The following is an 18,672-nucleotide window of genomic DNA, read 5'->3' as shown; positions in this document are numbered from 1 at the left end:
AACAACCAAAATGTCCATCTAATTATGAACTGAGCAACAAAATACAGGTTATCTACATGGTATGGGTTGAACTGTGTCTCCACAAGGATGTGTTGGAGTCCCAATTCAAGGTACCTGTTAATTTGACCTTGTTTTGAAAAAGGCCTTGAAAATGTGAACAAGATGAGACCATTATGGGACATTAATGCAATACAACTTGTGTCCATATACAAAGATGAAAATTCCACATGAAGATGGAGAAACACAGGAAGAAGGCCAAGTGATGACAGAGGAAGAGACTGAAGTGAGGCAACTGCAAGACACAGGAAATCAAGAATATAAACACTCTCAAATCTAGGAATAAACAAGCAAGGATTGTATGCAGAGTCTTAAAGGGATTGTGGCCCTACCAATGCCTCCACTTCAGCCTCGTAACCCTCCATAACTGAGAGAACACACTCCTGCTGATTTAAGTCACCCACTTTGATTGCAACATCCCTCAGAAATGATTCCATCAAGCAATGGAACATATTCAACCATAGAAGCAAATGAAGTGCAGACACATACTATAACATTGATGAATCTTGTGTTATGGGAACTAAATCAGACAAAAGGGACAAATAATTTTAAGAATTCTCTTACATGAATTTTCTGGACTAGTCAAATTCAGAGAGCAACACAAAAGATTAGTGGTTGCCAGGAGCTATAGAACAGGAGGAATTGGCAAGGACTTGATGATGGGCATCAGATTTTTTTTTGAAGTGATGAAAATATTCAGTAATTAGATATTGGTGATGGTTGTATGACTTTGTGAAAATGCTAGGTATTAATGCAACTTATAGGGCCTGTTATGGTACATAAATTAAAGATAAGGAGAGAGAACAATCTCAAATATTCAGGGTAACTTCTTTTTGTGCACACCAGTTTCATGTTTATTACCTAAATAACTTACACAGAGCTCTCAATTAGCCAATATTTGTATAATCTCTGGCCTCAGGTGGGAGACCAGCAAAACATTTTTTTCCAGAAATCTGTTTGAAATATCTTCCCAGACTTCTATACTGTTTATAACATCTGCTAGTGTTTATAATTAACTGAAATTTGGCTCAATCAAAGTACTTCTAAGCCATGTCATACAAACTGTGTTAATATTCACATGCTCAAGTTCATCAGTTAGCAAATAAAATTATTATTCTCTTAGTTCCTGCTATGTCCAAAATATCATCTTTACTCTCTAATACAAATGAGAATTTAAGACATCTAAAAAATGAAGGCTTTTCTCTCTAGGTAATAGTCCCTGAAGCTATCTTTTCATTGTCCATTATAAATGTCTTTGCATTTTCTTAATTTCATTAAAAACTCAGCTTTAGTTTTTCTTTTAGTGTAAATTCCTTAATTTAATTGATTCAGCCTTTCCAGATTCCATCTTAGAATTCCAAGGAAAAAGTGTGATTTTAGACTGGACAAGTGAAATTTCTTTTGGAAATCAGCTTTTTCTGGTTTAAGATTTTTATCTTGTTTATTCTATATCTTTATTCATTATATACATAATGAATGCTTTCAAACTTTGGCTCCAATTTTGAAAGCTCTAGCAAATGTCCTCAGAAACAGGGCATGAATTTTGTCAATTATCTCCACCAGTACCACCATGCTTTCTAATTAAATGAGAGACCTAAACATTTTGGGGATTGAGGTTTGAATATAGATTACAATGACTACAAATACTGGTCTCTATTTGATCAAATGATGTAATGTCTTGGAAAATTTACTTGACCACATTTGAATGCAAGAAAAAGAGATATGTCAAACAACTTCAAGTAAGAGATAATTTTTACAACAAATATAAAATCTCACAGAAATGTGAGAATCACTTTGTGAAAACTTAAGTAGAAACATGATGGTGTGGCAATGTAACTGTACATTAGTACCAGATTTGAAATATTCTAGGGACCTCATTGGTGGCTCTTAGTCCTTTGGTCTATTGCTGTGCAACTGCTATATCCACTAGTCTAAGATGACTACTCACAGTTTCTGTACCAATATAACCTCAATTAGCAAATCATCATCATGGCTCCTAAAATGTTAAAGTTGACATTTATATAACTGTGTTTGTCAAATCCTTTTTCAGTATGACTCCTATTACAAATTCTGAGAGAATACAATCAGTTTAACTTCCATTGTAGAGTAAGTTCACATACACCTGTGAAGTAGTTTTAGTTGTCTTGAGACCTCTCAAGGTTTTTAAACTGCTACCAGTCTTCTTGTTTTCCAAAAGAAGTACAGTATGGACTGTGAGAAAAGCAGTAGTCCTTAGAAAAGGGTTCAAGCAGAATAACTACCCCATATCAAACAATTAATACTCTTATTTCTTCTTGAGTGAAATGACAAAAAACTCTTTTTCCACTACATAAAGTTTTGAACAATTTCAGATGAAATGTTCAACTCTTAAATGGGATATATTGAAAGTTCCCTCTCCTTCCCTTACTGGGAAAAATTCAATGCCATATCTTAAATTGTATCTAGAGATGCTCTTTTAAGTTTCTATAAGGCAGTGGTTCTCAACCCTGGTTGGCACATTAGCATTGCCTGGGGAGATATCAAAAAGTATTGATGCTTGAGCCCATCCCAAACCTATTAGGTTAGAATCTCTTGGGGTAGAGCACAGGTATTGATATTTTTTAAAAGCTCCCCTGATGAAATAGATCTATGATGTGTTAACACTGTCAATCTCAAAGTTCTTAATCTTCAGGTAATTACCATTTATTTTTAAAACTTAAAAAGACTTATTTCAGGGATATATTTATTCTCGTCAGTGTCTACTCAAACCACCTCAAAGTGGCATATGTTTAAATGTGAAGGAAAAACTCAGAATAACAGTTTCATTTCCGACATGGAAAGTTCTTGGCCATTCATGCCCCCTATTGTTGAGTAAGAAAAAAATGTTATATAAACTAAAAATAAATGGCTTTTCTTGGACTTTTCAGAGAATGGAAGTTTCAGAGCCAACCAAGACCACACAATGTAGAGAAAAATGTGCATTCAGACAGGGAGAGAACTGAAATTTAATTACCTCGAACAGAAACGACAGGATTCATCAATGGATACGAATGCCTAGAGGATTGATAACTTTGGTGAGCTGCTGTAGGTAGAATGTGGAATAGAGTAAGAGTGAGAAACTTCTGTCATAGGCTGAGGCATTACTTCCAGCAAGCTGACCATGTTCTCAACTTCACTGTGCAAGAAAATCCCTCCTCTTTAGGGAAAAGGAAAGAGTTAAAGGGGAAAACCTGGCCAGGGCATTCTCCGTAATGAAGGCCTAGTGTCCTGGTGAAAGAGCTGTGATCCAATTGTTCTGAAATATACTCTGAATAGAAGTGGGAATTTTTCCATACTCCAGCATTCTCCAGCTATCCTGTCCCACCTTAGGGTTGAATAAACATTATCTGTAGTAGTCAAATCTTGACTAAATACATGGGGATGCCGTAGTTAGGGAAAGAGTGATGGGAAGGAAAAATATCGTATCATGGAAGGAAAATAGGAACATCTATAAAGAAACAAAGAAACAGACTCACTAAAATAGTGAAACTTGATCAGAATAATATAGAATATACCCCCTTTTCCTATATGATATATAGGAATATAGGAAGAACACTGAATCTCAAAAAAGAAACACCCATAAACCACTGGAATGCAGAACCAACAATTTGTGAGTAACACAGCCCAAGTCCTTGCACTACATCCTTGTGCATAGCTTGCAGATTGGCACCTGGAAGAACCACTCCTTTAGGGAACATGCACTTTTAAGACTTTGGTGACCAAGAAGTGATCCTAACTTCATTATAATATAATAAGATGCAGACCTGGGTGGAGATTTAAGATGCTAATGAGACATGACTTGCTCTGTAGGAAGTAGCATGATTAGAATGTGAGAGAGCAGTGCACAAACACTGGTGAAAAACTGGTGAAAATTGTGTAATCCCCTCCCCAAATCACCCCTAGTTCAGTCCCCTAGCTCTACGGATCCTCTAAAAATGTGAAAAACCTAGACCAAGACAAGGCAACTTGTTCTCTCTCTCTCTCTCTCACACTCTCTCTCCCTGTCTGATCACTTGCATTCCTTGCATTCCTAGTCTCCAGGGTGTACCTCCCTTTATAATAAATCTCTTCCTCTGCTTCCCATACCTGACATATACTTGAATTCTTTTCTGTGATATGGTCAAGAACCTGGAAGTTCCAAGTAAAGAGGACTCCTCTGCTCTTATAGACCTCCTTGGACTCCCATGTGGTGAAAGTACCACCACATCAACAGGTCACTAGCAAAGTAACATCAGATTATAGATGAAAGATTCAGAATATCAAGGGCAGAACCCATATAGGAGGCTGAAATTCAAGAGAGAAGACAAAAATATCAAAGAAATTTGAAGCTTCTGTTACCTGCAGCTACAGTGAATATTAAATGCAGTCCTGATTACCATAAATTTCACTTTCAAAAGAACATCTACTTAATTTCATATTTTCCAAAGCCTCTTATTTCCTAATTGTGAAAACTAAAATTTACACATACAAAAAGCAAGTGAAAACAAACAAACAAAAAACCAATGAAAATCACGTTCATTTATGATACAGATGCTGGCAGCATAAGACAAAGCATTTAAAATAACTATAATTAATATATTAAGGAATCTAATAAAAAATAGGTAACATGCAAGAACAGAAGGGTAATGGAAACATAGATCTATAAGAAAGTTTCAAATGGAAAGACTAAAAAATTTTAAAATTGTACAAATGAATAATGTATTTAATAGGTATAGACTGAGGAGAGAAATGAATCTAAAGATATATCAATAGAAAATTCCTAATCTAAAATGAAAAGAGGAGAATTGAGCAAAAATTTAAAAAATTAGCCAAAGTTGGATGACATCAGAACATATAGAATATGAATACTGTGTTAGTTTTTCCTCACTATGACAAAATATCTGACTTAAAAAGGAAAATTTATTTTGATTCCAAGTTTCTGAAGTTTCAGGCCATGATTACTTGACCCCATCGGTATGGGCTTATGGTGAATCAGAACATTATGGTTGGGAGCATGCAGAATTCTCACCTCATGGGAGTCAGCAAGCAGAAAGAGAATGAGTCAGCACTGGGGACAAAATATACCCTTCAAAGGCAGGCTCCCAGTGACTCGCCTCTTCCAATTTAGCCCTGCCTTCTAAAGTTTCCAACATCTCCCAATAGCATTACCAGATGGGAAACGAACCTTCAATAGGTGAGGTTTTGGGATATGTAATATCAAAATCATAATAAATACCAATTGCAATAACAGAAGTAGAGGAAAGAGAAAACAAAATAGAAGAAATACATCTTGTAGTAATAGCTAAGAACTTTTCAAAAGTAATGACAGGCCTGGAACCACAGATACCCATAAAGTTGGAAGAATACCCAGCACAATAAATATGAGAGTGCAGACAAGTGTGCACATGTACACATGGGTACACACATACACACAAACACACACACACACACACACACACACACACACACACTCTGAGGCATGCTATAGTCAAACTACAGAAAACCAAAAACAATAAGGGTCACAAGAGGAATATATGTAAAATTCACCTACATTTAAACAATAAAACCACTTCTCATCAAAAACCTTTGAAGTGAGGAGCGACAAGAGTGAAATATTTAGAGTATTAAAGTAAATTCTTAACTAAATCTAAATAATAGAGAAAATAGGTAACAAATTAAATACAAAAATAGTAAAATGTTTCAGTGTTGGTGGATACTGAGTTATAGAGACAGAAAGCAGATTAAATAATTGCCAGTGCTTGTGAGAAAAGGAAATAGTGATTGACTGCTTAAAGGTCGTGGAGTTTCTTCCATTAAGGAAATAGAAAAGTATGGAATTAGATGGTGGTGTTTGCTGCACAACAACATTGTGATGCACTTAATGTCACTGAATTGTGTATTTTAAATTATAAAAATGATAAATTTTATGTAACATATTTTACCATAATTAAGAAAAAAGTCAATAACCTTCCAAAACCACACCAACTAAGCAAACTTGGAATATCAAATTAAAAAGTATATCATGTACAATGCCAGAAAATAAATTATATAAGTATAAATCTAACTATATATGTGTGTAATGTATAAATAATATGTATGAGAATCCTAAAGAAAACTCATGAAATATCTAAGATCTAAATAAATGAATAAATACTTTATTCATGAATTAGAAGGCTCCACAATATCAACATTTTATTTATTCTCAAAGTTAGCTAGAAATTCAACATGATACAACAAAAATCCAGAAACCTGTTTTTCAGATATTTATCAAAGTTTTTGCAAAAGTTTTATGATTGGCAAAATATCTAGAATAGGAGATGCAATATTGAAATGGATGAAGTAGAAAGTAGGAGAACCCAATTTCAAAATTTGCTGTAGAACCCTAGTAATCGAAGAACATGGTGTTTGCAAAAGGATAGATTTATATCAATGAAGAATCCACAAACAGACATCCACAAATACAATCATCTGATTTTTGACTAAACTGTATGACAAAATCAATGGAGAAAGGATAGTCTTTTCTATGTACTATTGAATGTCTAACTGATAACAAAGGAAATTAGATGCAGAAGTTACACATGACATGAAGACTAGTTCAAAATGCACCATAGACCTGGGTGAAAAAAATCTAAAAACTGTAAAATTTCTGGAAGGCAGCAAAGGAGAAAATATAGATTAGTTTTGTTGTTAAGTTTTATATACCATATCAAAACATGATACCTAAAAGATAACCATGATAAGTTTGACTTTATTGAAATTATTATTAATGAAAATCACTTTTGGGGGAGGGAGGTGTTAGTGTTAGGGTTAGAGTTAGGGTTAGGGAGGGTGGCAAGAATGGAGGAAGGAAGGACTGTATAGAGGGAAAAGAGGGGTGGGAAGGTGGGGGGGAAGGGAAAAATAACAGAATGAATCAAACAACATTACCCTATGTAAATTTATGATTACAAAAATGGTATGCCTTTAATCCATGTACAAACAGAGAAACAACATGTATCCCATTCGTTTACTATAAAAATTAAAAAAAAAAAGAAAATTACTTTTAAGAGAATTGGGGAAAAAAGAGCATTTACAGATTGGAAGAAAATATTTGCAAAATAATATGAAAAGACCTTAAATATAAAATACACAAAGAACTATTTAAAAATTCAACAATTGAAAATAACAATTAAAAAAGAAAAAATATCTACACCACAGATGTCTGGCAAAAAGAGATATCCAGATGGCAAATCAACTTGAATTAACTTGAATTAAAGTAAAAGAACACAGAGATACCAGTATTTACTTATGAGAATGACTACAATTTAGTAAAAAAAAAAGGCAATACCAATTGGTAGTGGGAATGCAAAGCAACAGGTTACTCAAAGTTGTGCAAAATGGTACACCAGTTTAAAAGGCAGTTTAATTCATCACTTCACTATGATCCAGCAATCATACCTAGACACATCTGGTTATTTACCCAACTTACTTGAAAACTTACGTCCACACAAAAACCATTACAAAGATTAGAGAGAGAACATTCCAGAATTGGTCAGACTTAGCACTGCAGGTGCTGATGCTAATGGTGCTGGGACAACCAGTCCCTTGCCCTGTACTCCAGGGCAGCACCTACCCGTTCATCCATCTACTGGCCCACCCAGCAGCTCCAGACCCAACCAGATTTTACCACGTTGGGTTTATATCTTTATTTGAGGAAAATGAGCTCTTATGTATTTTTGGTACCTGTATTGGGGAAACATAGTACACAAACAAGAAGCTTACAGCCTTAGTGGTGATTTTTTTTTTCATGTCAGAGACTGAGAACTCTTTCAGTTGTTTATGTCATCCCTTCTTCTCCAGAAAAGTTGCAATCACACATCTCCTGGTCTTAATGATAAAACCACGAATAAACCAAAATGTTTGTTAATGTCAACTGCAGCATGTCAGACCAGTTCTATCACTATAAGATGCCTCACCCCCACCCCTCCACCCCCATCTGATTGCCAAGATTGAGAGCAAAGGAAATGGAATCAAGACAGTTATAGTAAACATGTTTGACTGACACTGCAAAGACACTTAATCAGCCTCCAATATATCCCACCAAATATTTGGGTTGTGAGCTGGGTACACAGACCCAGTTTGATGTTAAAAATGACCTTTACATTGTCAATGATCTCATGAGGAAATTAAGCTACAAGACATATTGGATGGGTTCATTAATTTTTTTTTTTCATTCCTGAATGTGAAAATCCTGAAACAGATCTGCATGTTAATCCAAAAGAGCAAACAATAGGTAATTCTTGTAAAGCCTGTGGCTACAGAGGAATTCTTGGTACACACCATAAACTCTGCATGTTTATTCTCAAAAACCTACCTGGGAATAGTGATAGTGGTACAGGAAAGAAAAGGAAAAATAAAACGAAAAAGAAAGAAAGGGCAAAGTCAAGGAAAATGGATCTGTATTCAGCAGTGAGACACCACCACCACCAGCCCAAATAAGACCAGGGCTCCTCCACATGCTATAGAAGAAGAGGAGGAGGAGGTTTGGGGGAAGCCACAACTGAGAAAACCCAGAGTAGAATGGATGAAATTAGTGACCATACAGAAATTCTGATACTCGGTGATGATTTGGAAAGTACTGCAGAAGTGTGTCAATATCCTGTTGGGTTTTGTTAAGAAAAAGAAGAAAAGGGAATCATTGACTCATCTGACATAGAAATTGTTGCATAAGCAAACAGATTAGATGGAAAAGCCATGGGTCCACTTGTTCTGAGTAATGTTCTTAATAAAAAAAAGAACTGGTTGAGAAACACAGGCACTATTTCTTAAGATTTTGTCACAGTAACAAAAAGTTCAGTGCTACTTTTTTCATGATTTGGAGTGTGAGGTGACAATGCATCTCAGCTCCCCTTCAAGATTCCACATATATTGAAGGACGTGTGTCCAGAACATTCAGAAGAGGAGGTCATCATCAGCTGTTGGAAAACGCCTCTAAGAAATTGACCTCAAAAAAACTCTCCAAAGAGATTCACATTAAGGTCAACCATTTATAAAGCCATGAAGGAGGCAGAGGAAGAAACACTGGTGGCAAAAAAGATGAAGATGAGAATATTGAGGTGTTGTATTCAAAGACTTCCAGTGTAATGAAAGCTGAAACTGTAAGGTCTGACAGCAAGAATGATGACATTGATATTGATGCCGTTTAAAAGAATGTGCAACCAAGCTTAATCATGTAATGTTGCAAATTTTCTCCATTATCATTCAGAAGTACAATGTGTATGTGGAAATCTGAAATGGCTGAGCATCTTGCTACTCTCTATACTAAAAATATTACCGTGAGCGTGTGGTCTGTAATTAGGTCCAATGAGACATCTAGAAAGTCCATATACACATCAGTGAGCACATGTAGTTTGCCTATTTATAGCATCTTTCTTTTGGAAAAACTAGTATTGAAGACATTTGGATCACATTTATACCATTATAATAATAAATATTTGATTTTGTTCATTTTTTTGGATGTTGGGCTCTGAATGACTTACACTGAAGTAATTGACTCCTTTTAAAAAGTTGTGCCGTCATTTAACCTGACTGGGTCCTCAGAGCCTGGTAGATTTTGTTAAGTACTGAGACAATAAAGGGATTTTTCAGAAGAATGTAAACACAAGCTTGTTTGTAATGACCTTACTTAGCTGTTAAGATATCTAGTACTTTGGAAGTTTTATTTTTAGTCCCTCAAATTGAAATGCAATGTTTTTTTCTTGTGCTGAGGTAGACTGATAATCAAATAATAGTGAAACATCTTGCTGAGAAGTAAAAATGACCTGAGTGTCCTATAAATAATTTTAAGAATGAATTTTGAAAATTGGAATTGTGGTTTTTCAGTTCATGGACACTTGCCCCAAACTGTAGTCTTTGGACTCCTGTGCATTGCATATTGGGTGAACCAAGCAAAAATTATTACATTAACAAATAAGTATTTTATGTGTATGTAGTGGTTGCATTGTACTGAGAGAAAACTCAAACTCTGACATGTGATTAAATAATAAACTCTGATTTTATTTGGTGGCAACACAAAAAGGTACATTTACTTGCTGGCAAAAACAGAGCAGTTTTTCAGCTTTTACCTTTAAGGTTTAAATTATAATTTTGAAATGTTTAGACATATTTAAAAAAAATACAAGAATGCCTATGGTAGCATTATTCATAATGGAAACTACCATAACATCTTGCACAAGTGCATGAATAAACAAACTGGAATCCCTCCCTATGATGGGATACTAGTCTACAACAAAAGTGAGCTTTATTAAGCTATGCAAAAACAGAAATCAATGTTAAATGTCTATTTTAAACACAAGTAGATCATTGAGAAAAACTACATAATGCATAGTTTCATTATTCTGACATTCTGATAAAGGCTAAACTATAGGGGGAGTACACAGATCAGTGATTGCCAGTAGTTCAGGAAGCACAGAGGGTTGAATGGATGAAACAGATTACATTTTTCAGGGTGGTATTGTTACGATGAATACATGATGTACTGCATTTTTTAAAACCCGTGAAATATCACAACCTAAACACTGAATCTTAATGCACGCAATTTTAAAAAAAGTTTAGGGGGAATAAAAGAACTATTGTAAGAAAAGTAGACTGTGATAAAAAGAAATCTAGTCATATTAAAAATACAAGAAATAACCTCATTGATAAGGATGGTAATATTCAGTAACTGATCTTACCAAACTGCTTTCCTACCAGTAATCCTACTTTCTCCATCCTATACACATTCCCTGCTAAGTCATATACTCATAGCTCTGTCATAATTGACCAGTGCTTTAGAACACTGATGAAAAATGGCAATGTTCATTATAACATAGAAATCTGATTCACCATTCTTAATCTCTTCCTTTAAAATCTTTATTTTTAAGACTGCCCTCAGTATAAAAGCTATTTTCATGACAGTGTAACTGGGCCTCTGCCAAAATTCAATCACGTGACTCCAACTGTAGGTTGAATAAGAAATCTGAAAAGCACATAAATATTCAGCAAATGTTAATCATCTTTGCAGCAGACTTCCAGGATCCAAGTCATAATCTATTAAGGTGTTTCCTAATTGAGTTCTCTCAGGAAATCTAGGACTTGGGATTTTCTACTTGTGTTTATTTCACAACACCCAAAAGGTATAGCCAACCTGATCCATAATTCTTATATTTTTTTAAACACTTTTAAGTTATCCTACAATTTTAATTATTCAATTCCACAAAATTTTTCCCCACGGCTTTACTTGCCTTTCATATGTAGCATGACATAGATCATAAATTCATATTATCAGACCATCCACTCCTGTGCTTGAAACCCCAATAGTTCACGTAGGGAATAGTTCTAAAAAAATATATATAGATCTCAAAATCAACATGTCTAACAATAATTAAATCATTCTCTTGGCCTCAAATCTATGTCTTTCTCTTTTCCCACCTTACTAAATGCTTTGTTCATCTTATTGAATGATATTCCTACCAATTCTTCAAGTCTCACCTTTATTATTATTCTCAGAAATCCTTATTTCATCCCAAGAAAGGCAAAACCATAGGAATTGAAAACAGATCACTGATGGTAGGAAATTTAGGAAAGGGAGATGATTGAATAAATGAGCACAGGAGACTTTTTAAGGTGCTAAAACTATTCTCTGATAGTTCAATAATGTGTACAAGACATTCTGCATTTTTCAAAACTATAAAACTTGGCAACCCAAATATTGAACCTTAGCTTATATGATCAACGATTCTGAAAGAGTATACTTGACTTTTGCAATGCTGTGCATAAATGGGAAAGTAAAACATAATATAAATGTTATTTTTGAAGTTGTGACTCTGAATATATTACCATGTGAACATTTCACCTACTGTTATTTTCTAGAAAATAAAAGTGCTTTTTTATAGCATATGCTCTAGCTTGTTAATTACTATAAATTGTATAAATATGTGTGGTGTTAGTCACAGGACAATTCCAATAGTTATTTTGATGAATTTTTAAGAAATATTTAATATGAAAAATGCCAGGTACATGTTCTATGATATACAATATTTATGGTGTTGTTTTGTTTTCAAGTAAGATTCTATTAAGGCAAGCATTCAAAATTAAGGCATAAGTTACGCTGGGATTTTTTAATTCCTTTGGTCTTATTTTTAAAAAAGTAATCTAAAATTTCCTATAACAATAAATGAAATGGTACAGCCTTTCAAAAAACTAAAATTAAATTAAGGCATGATATTAGCTAAGTATATACATTAAAAACTTAATATTAAACAAACACGAAAGACTTTACATGTGTGGGGGGTTTCCTTTCTTTGTAGTTTCATTTACAGAGGTGCTTCTCAGTTACTGTGTTTTATAAAGGAATCTTCTGATAGATTTGATCAGAAGATTTTAAGAGAAAATAATTGCATTGACTGTGACATAAGTGGAAATGCACTTAATGGCTAGCCAAATCAAAAGTAGGCTACACAAAAAGGTAATGCTAGCGGAGGGATGCTCTAAGAGCAGTTAAAATTTTACACCAGAGGGCTGGGGAGATAGCTCAGTCAGTAGAGTGCTTGCTATGCTTGGCCCTGGGTTCGATCCCCAGTACTACAGAAGAAAAAGAAAAAAAAAAATTTTTACACCAGTACCAGTTGATTTTTTTGGTTTGGACCAGCCCACAGCATGGACAGTTGGGGGTCAGTGGGAATTTCATTTCATATGACTAAGTGTAAAAAGTTACTCTAAGGAAATGGAAGCTCAGCATTTTATAGCAGAAATTTTCAACTTGATCCTGAAAGACCATTATTATTGTCAATTGGCAAAAAAAAAAAATAGAGTTCACAGCAGTTGGCACCCTGGAAGAGTTAGAGAAAGGAAATGGGAAGAGTTCGGAGACAAAATTATTATTTCTAGAGGAGAATGATAACAATGAGTATTTGCCTTGTGACCTTATGAAACTTTCATTTTCACACTTTCAAGTTGGAATGAATACAGACACCTTGATAGTCTTGGAATAACTTGAATGTGATGTGGTCCTGAATATCCAGATAAGACGTGTTCAAACCCTGCCACAGGTCCTATGTGAAATCCTGTGCCCTCTCATTATTCCTTTAGAATTTTCTTTCTGGTACTGTTCTCTATTTATATCTGATCTGATTTCCAGCTTTTACAGAATTATCTTACTGCATCTATGTGCAGTGATTGAATGCTTACACGATTGAGGTACATAAAATTCTTGTTTTTCTCTACTCTGTGTTACAAATAATACCACTGAAAAGAAATATTGCCTGGACATAGAAGCATAAGTCTAGGAGATTCTCTGTGACAGTGTTCAACAGAAGGTTCTTTTCAAATGACACCCCATTTCCCTTCCCTTATAAATGACCTTTAATCCTCTTTGATAATCCAGACATCAGCCTCCAACCAAGCTATTGGACCTGACTCTCTCTCCCTGTGTGCAATTCTCTTCTCATTTTTGATCTGTTAAATCACTAGGATCCTGTTCACCCTAGTGTACAACTTAATTAAACATTTTGGAGTTTCCTCTCATCCCAATGAATTCATGAGGCTTCAGGTTTATTTCACATTGGACTTGAAAATTATTTCCTTAACCAAAGTGAGTTTCTTCGCAAAAATAAATTTTGACATGAAGTAATTGAGTCAGGGTTTTTACCACAGTAAGCTAGATCAGTGTCTAGTGTGCAAGTTCTTTACTTGGCATTCCAAAGATAAGTACATTAATTATTGAAAATCCAACTCAACTCTGTCCTTCTCCATCCCATCAGTATGTCTCTCAATCTATGGCACAAGGTTGATTCTCAAAAATTTGTTAGGAAGATAATGCAAAGGGAATGGATATTGACTAAAATAAGAGGCATTAATAAATTTCCCTTGGCAATTTTAAAGATAATCATTTAGTATAAAAAATTACAGTGGCTTCTATTTGCACTCCTTCTAGGAATTAGAGAACATGGGAATGACAGTTTTGCTAATAATGTCACATATGTAGCTGACTATGTAGGGTACACCTTCCTAATGGACATTTTCTGGTAATAATAACAGTAGTGTCACTGAATACAGAGATATAGCTCAGTTTGTGTGCTGATATTTGAATGTTCTATGTAGATTAGCAATATTAACACAAAGGCACTAATACTAAAATAAAGTTCTGACCTTATTTTGAAAGTTTGAGTTGGCATGTGATGTAGTCAACTACAGATCTCTGAAGTCCTTTTGTTAGCATAAAAAGAAAATAGAGGGCAATTTAAATGAATTAGGAATGAGCAGCCTTTGCAAAATCAGGTGTCTTCAAATATGCCCATCACGATCACTCTTATTCAATTGACTGCAGGGGAGGAGAGAGGGTTTTCGATGTTTTCTCACACCCTGTACCTGTGTTACAAGCCTGCTTTTCTCTCTCTCACAATTACCTTTGACTGTGTCTGCAGTGTCTGTGAGATCTGTTAATTCTTCTAGGCCCCCTTTGCCCCTGGGCCTCCGTATCCTCCCTACCTCTATATGATTTCCTTGTCCTCCTCTGTCTTGGAACTCTGACCACTATTCCTACTCAATCATTCCCTCTTTACACATGCTTTTCTCTTTAGCCTCTGTTTCTCTCTCCCTTCAGTTATGCTTTCTCATCTTTTTATATTTATTCTTGCCTAATTTTTTAAAAGTTTTATTTTTCCAGCCTGTTTCTTTTTGGAGCATTTCACCTCGTGAATGAACAACCATCTAGCAGTATTGACAGAACTGGCACTGTACATTGTTTCATTGGAAATAAAATTAGTTGATAATGTATGTACATTAATTGAAAAATTAAAAGAAAAATGCTGTCATTCAGTAAGCCTTGTTATTTAGTCCTTGAAACCATGTAATCATTCATTCACAAGGATGATAATATCTTCTCCAAAATAAAGATCTGGAAGAAGAATAAATAAATAATAAATAAATAAATAAATAAATAAATAAATAAATCTGAGTCCAGGAATACACTATGCTGTCCAATCAACTAAAGGTATTCTTCTGTTAAATGTACAGATAAATTTGAATTCATGAAGCATAATGTTTATTATTTATTCATATATTTACCAATATTTACTAGCATTAAAAGTTGTTTTATAAGTACCATATTAAACTTTAGGCTTCAAATAGTCGGTAAACTTTTATATTAAAAATGACTTCACCTTAACAAGAGGTTTTTTTTTAATTTTTTTTCCTCCTAATACTTGCCTTCTATGTTATAAAACTGCAGAATCTAAGAATGAAATTTCTATATAGAATTCTATGAACTGCTCTCTGGAGAGACAACACTTCTTAAATTTACCAGCATCTGTGTTGTTTTAATTTGCAATAGACCATTCATAGCAATTATTTACTTAAAGTCCAAAGAATTTACAGTTTTGTATCTACTTACACTCCATTTAATTCATGGAAAATGGGTAGGAAGGGAAATAATTACCACATTGTCACTTAAAAAGACAAATAAAAAGTGATAGATTGTTTTCCTTATTGTGCCTAGAGAATGAATTTCAAAGGCATCCTTAAGTGACAATATTTCATCAATTACCTGGTACAGTTTGATATTGTTCTTTACCTAAAATTATCCTATTGTTTTGTCTTCCAAAATTAAAAAAGCAAATAAACAGTCAAACAAAAATCACTCAGATATAAGCCTTTCTTTTAATTCTGCTACTTCTCTTTCCTCTTCCTTTTAGTTTCACCTCATTTAGAGAAGAAATTAGTTTCAAGGTATTTACTATCTCATGTCTCTTATACCCAACCAATTTAAATCTTCTTAATTCTCCTATTATTCAATATATGTATGCACATACATATGAATGTATAAATATATATACATTTATATGCATGTATATATATGAATGCATAAAACTATATAGTATATAACTTTTTCTCTTTTTGTCAAGAATATTTTATCTAGGTAGTGGAATGTATGAACTTCTTTAAATACCTTTCTTACTTGTTTCTGGAATGATACATGTGGTTCTCTTCTTTTTTCATCTTTTCCTTTCTTTTTATGACACTCATTTTTTATCCATTTTGTATCCCCTTTAGGACCCGACTATAGTTGGCTTCTCTTCCTGCAAAGGAATTTGTATGAGTATTAAGGAAAAATATTTTATGCAAATATTTCTAGAAAGTTCCCATATGTTGCTTCCCTTTTTTTTTTAAATTAATTCCAGAATATTTTTTCCATGGTATCCATTTCTTCCAGTTTTATCCTAGCTTTCCTTCTCTTCCTTTATGCTGTACACTTTTCTCCCACCTTGCTTTGACTCTTCTCTTCTTTCTCTTTGTGCCCTTTTCTTTCCTTCTCACTTTTGACGTTCTTCCTGGGAAATTTCACTCGTACCAATAACTGTGCATGTCTAGAATATAATTAATATTCCCAGAACTTTATCATTACACTCCTCCATTTCCAGCTATAGGTCTTGAAATCAACAAATTAAAAGCAGCACTCCGTGCTATCTCTCTATCTATAATTTACCTTTTCTATTTTGGAGAGTGAGATCAAAATCAAGTGCCTATTCTTCATCACTGTAGGATCATTTTTCCTTGATGTAACCACCCCAGGGGTCAGAGGGTCCAAAACATAATGTGGGAATTCAGTACTGTTTATTAGGTTGAATTGTGTCAGGAGTATGGGTTATTGAGCAAAAGGTATTTCTTAAAATGTTAATATCAATCAAATGCTAGGGGATCAAATAAGATTATAGTTACACAGAATATATAAATAATCAAAGGTGAAAAATGAGACCAAATAAAAATGATTACATGACCACAAATACACAGATGAAAAAGTTATTGAGATAAACAAAAAGGACTCCAAATTTTTTGATATAAGTCACAACTTAAGAACAGACTGATCACCACTGAAAAGTCCAAATTTGAGAGTCTTCATTAAGCCGTCTGGCTGACTGTCTCAAACAATGCCCCAAAAAATGACTATTGAGAGAACAGCCCTGACCACAGGGTTGTAGGAGTTCTTATACCAAAAATCACATTAATCATAAGTGTCTATTGCTATGATTAGAAATTACACATTAACATCATGAGATCATTGACAGAGGGGGAAGTGGGTCAAAATGACCCTTACCTAGGTACAAACTAAAGAATGGTTGCTAACATCCACACAATCACTGTTCACATGGTACATTGTTTAGGAGCAATAGGAATCAAAAGAGAGCAATTCTTTACTACATAGGAGTTGCCATTGTATATTATTAAGCATGTCACACCAAGTAACTGATGATGGGCACAGAGGCAGGGTGTTCCCATGGGAGAAGCTTATTTCCTACATAACATGGAGTCTCAGAGCAAAAGGGAGTCTGTTTAGTCATTTCCCTTAGAGTATGGCCTATGACATTCTCATGGAGCCAGATCTGTCAGCCCATCACATTTTGTAACAGTACAATATGTTTTATATAAATTATCAAGTTAAAACAAACAGTTATAAATATGTTGATTATATCTTCTTAATTTCTTCTTTGAATTTTTGCAATGGTTTTCAGTATAGTGCTTATCCTAATATTTGATACTTACACTGCTATGTTTTCATAATTTCTGATTAATTGATATAAAAAATAGACTTTTATCCAACCATTTTTATTTCAGTAGATTTTATACATTACTCTGTGTCAATCATACCAATATCTTTTTTTATACCTTAGAGTTTCCTTCATGTTTTTGGCAACTGTTGAATAATAAAATTCATCTCTCACTACATTTTCCACCTTGAGCATAATTATAATTGTATTAAATTGCTTTAATTCCCCCAAGATGACAAGCTTTCTCAAGGTACCTTTTAAAATATGTATTTATTACTCAGGTTTAGAATTTTCCAATGTACTGTTTATTTATTTTTTATTGTTTTTTTGGGGGATACCAGGGATGGAAACCCAGAGGTACTGAATCACATCACCAGTCCTTTTTATTTTTTGTTTTGAGACAGGGACTCACTAAGTTGCTTACAACCATATTAAATTGCTGAGGCTAACCTTGAACTTGTGATCATCCTGTCTCTGCCTCCTGAGCCACCAGCATCAAATCCTTTAAATCATAATTCATTTCTGAGAAATCTTTTTCTAATTCTTTCACCAAAACACCCAGTAGTATATTTTACTGAAATACTCATATAACTACATTCTTTTGCATCATAAGATGAAAAACATTTTGGCTGCTATTTATCTCCATTTTTCCATTCCAAAACCACTAGTCCTAACAGGGCCTCCTACAAGGTAGATGCTCTGTAAATATTTATTTATTTTCTTTTCATATAGGATAATAATGACATTTGGTAAGGCATAATATAATGTTGATATTAAAAATAAATAGGTTATGAAATGTGTGAAATAAATTGTGTGTCTATACAGTTACCACCACTAATATATAGAGATAAATATTTTTTCACTTTGAAAGTTTTGGATCTTTAAAAAATAAGAAACTGAAGGGTAATTGCATCCTTAAATGCCAAAATTCTGTATGTCTTCTTATATAAAAATATAAAAATTAGTCATAAATATTTGTTAAAAGTTAAAATGTTAAAATGTTTTTTTAAAAATATAACTACTGGAATTGTTAAGAGAAAGAGCAGAAATAAATATT

At 33.9% G+C, this 18,672-nt stretch overlaps 1 pseudogene; it reads left to right on the top strand.

Annotated features, from left to right (window-relative positions):
* Positions 1–7,949: 7,949 nt before the first annotated feature.
* On the top strand, positions 7,950–9,239 carry LOC124977994 (eukaryotic translation initiation factor 5-like; annotated as a pseudogene).
* Positions 9,240–18,672: the final 9,433 nt, after the last annotated feature.

The sequence above is a fragment of the Sciurus carolinensis genome, chromosome 2, assembly GCF_902686445.1.
Source record: "Sciurus carolinensis chromosome 2, mSciCar1.2, whole genome shotgun sequence".
In the NCBI taxonomy this organism is placed as follows: domain Eukaryota; kingdom Metazoa; phylum Chordata; class Mammalia; order Rodentia; family Sciuridae; genus Sciurus; species Sciurus carolinensis.
Note: the sequence above shows the minus strand (reverse complement) of the source record. Positions and strands in the feature narration are given on the sequence as shown.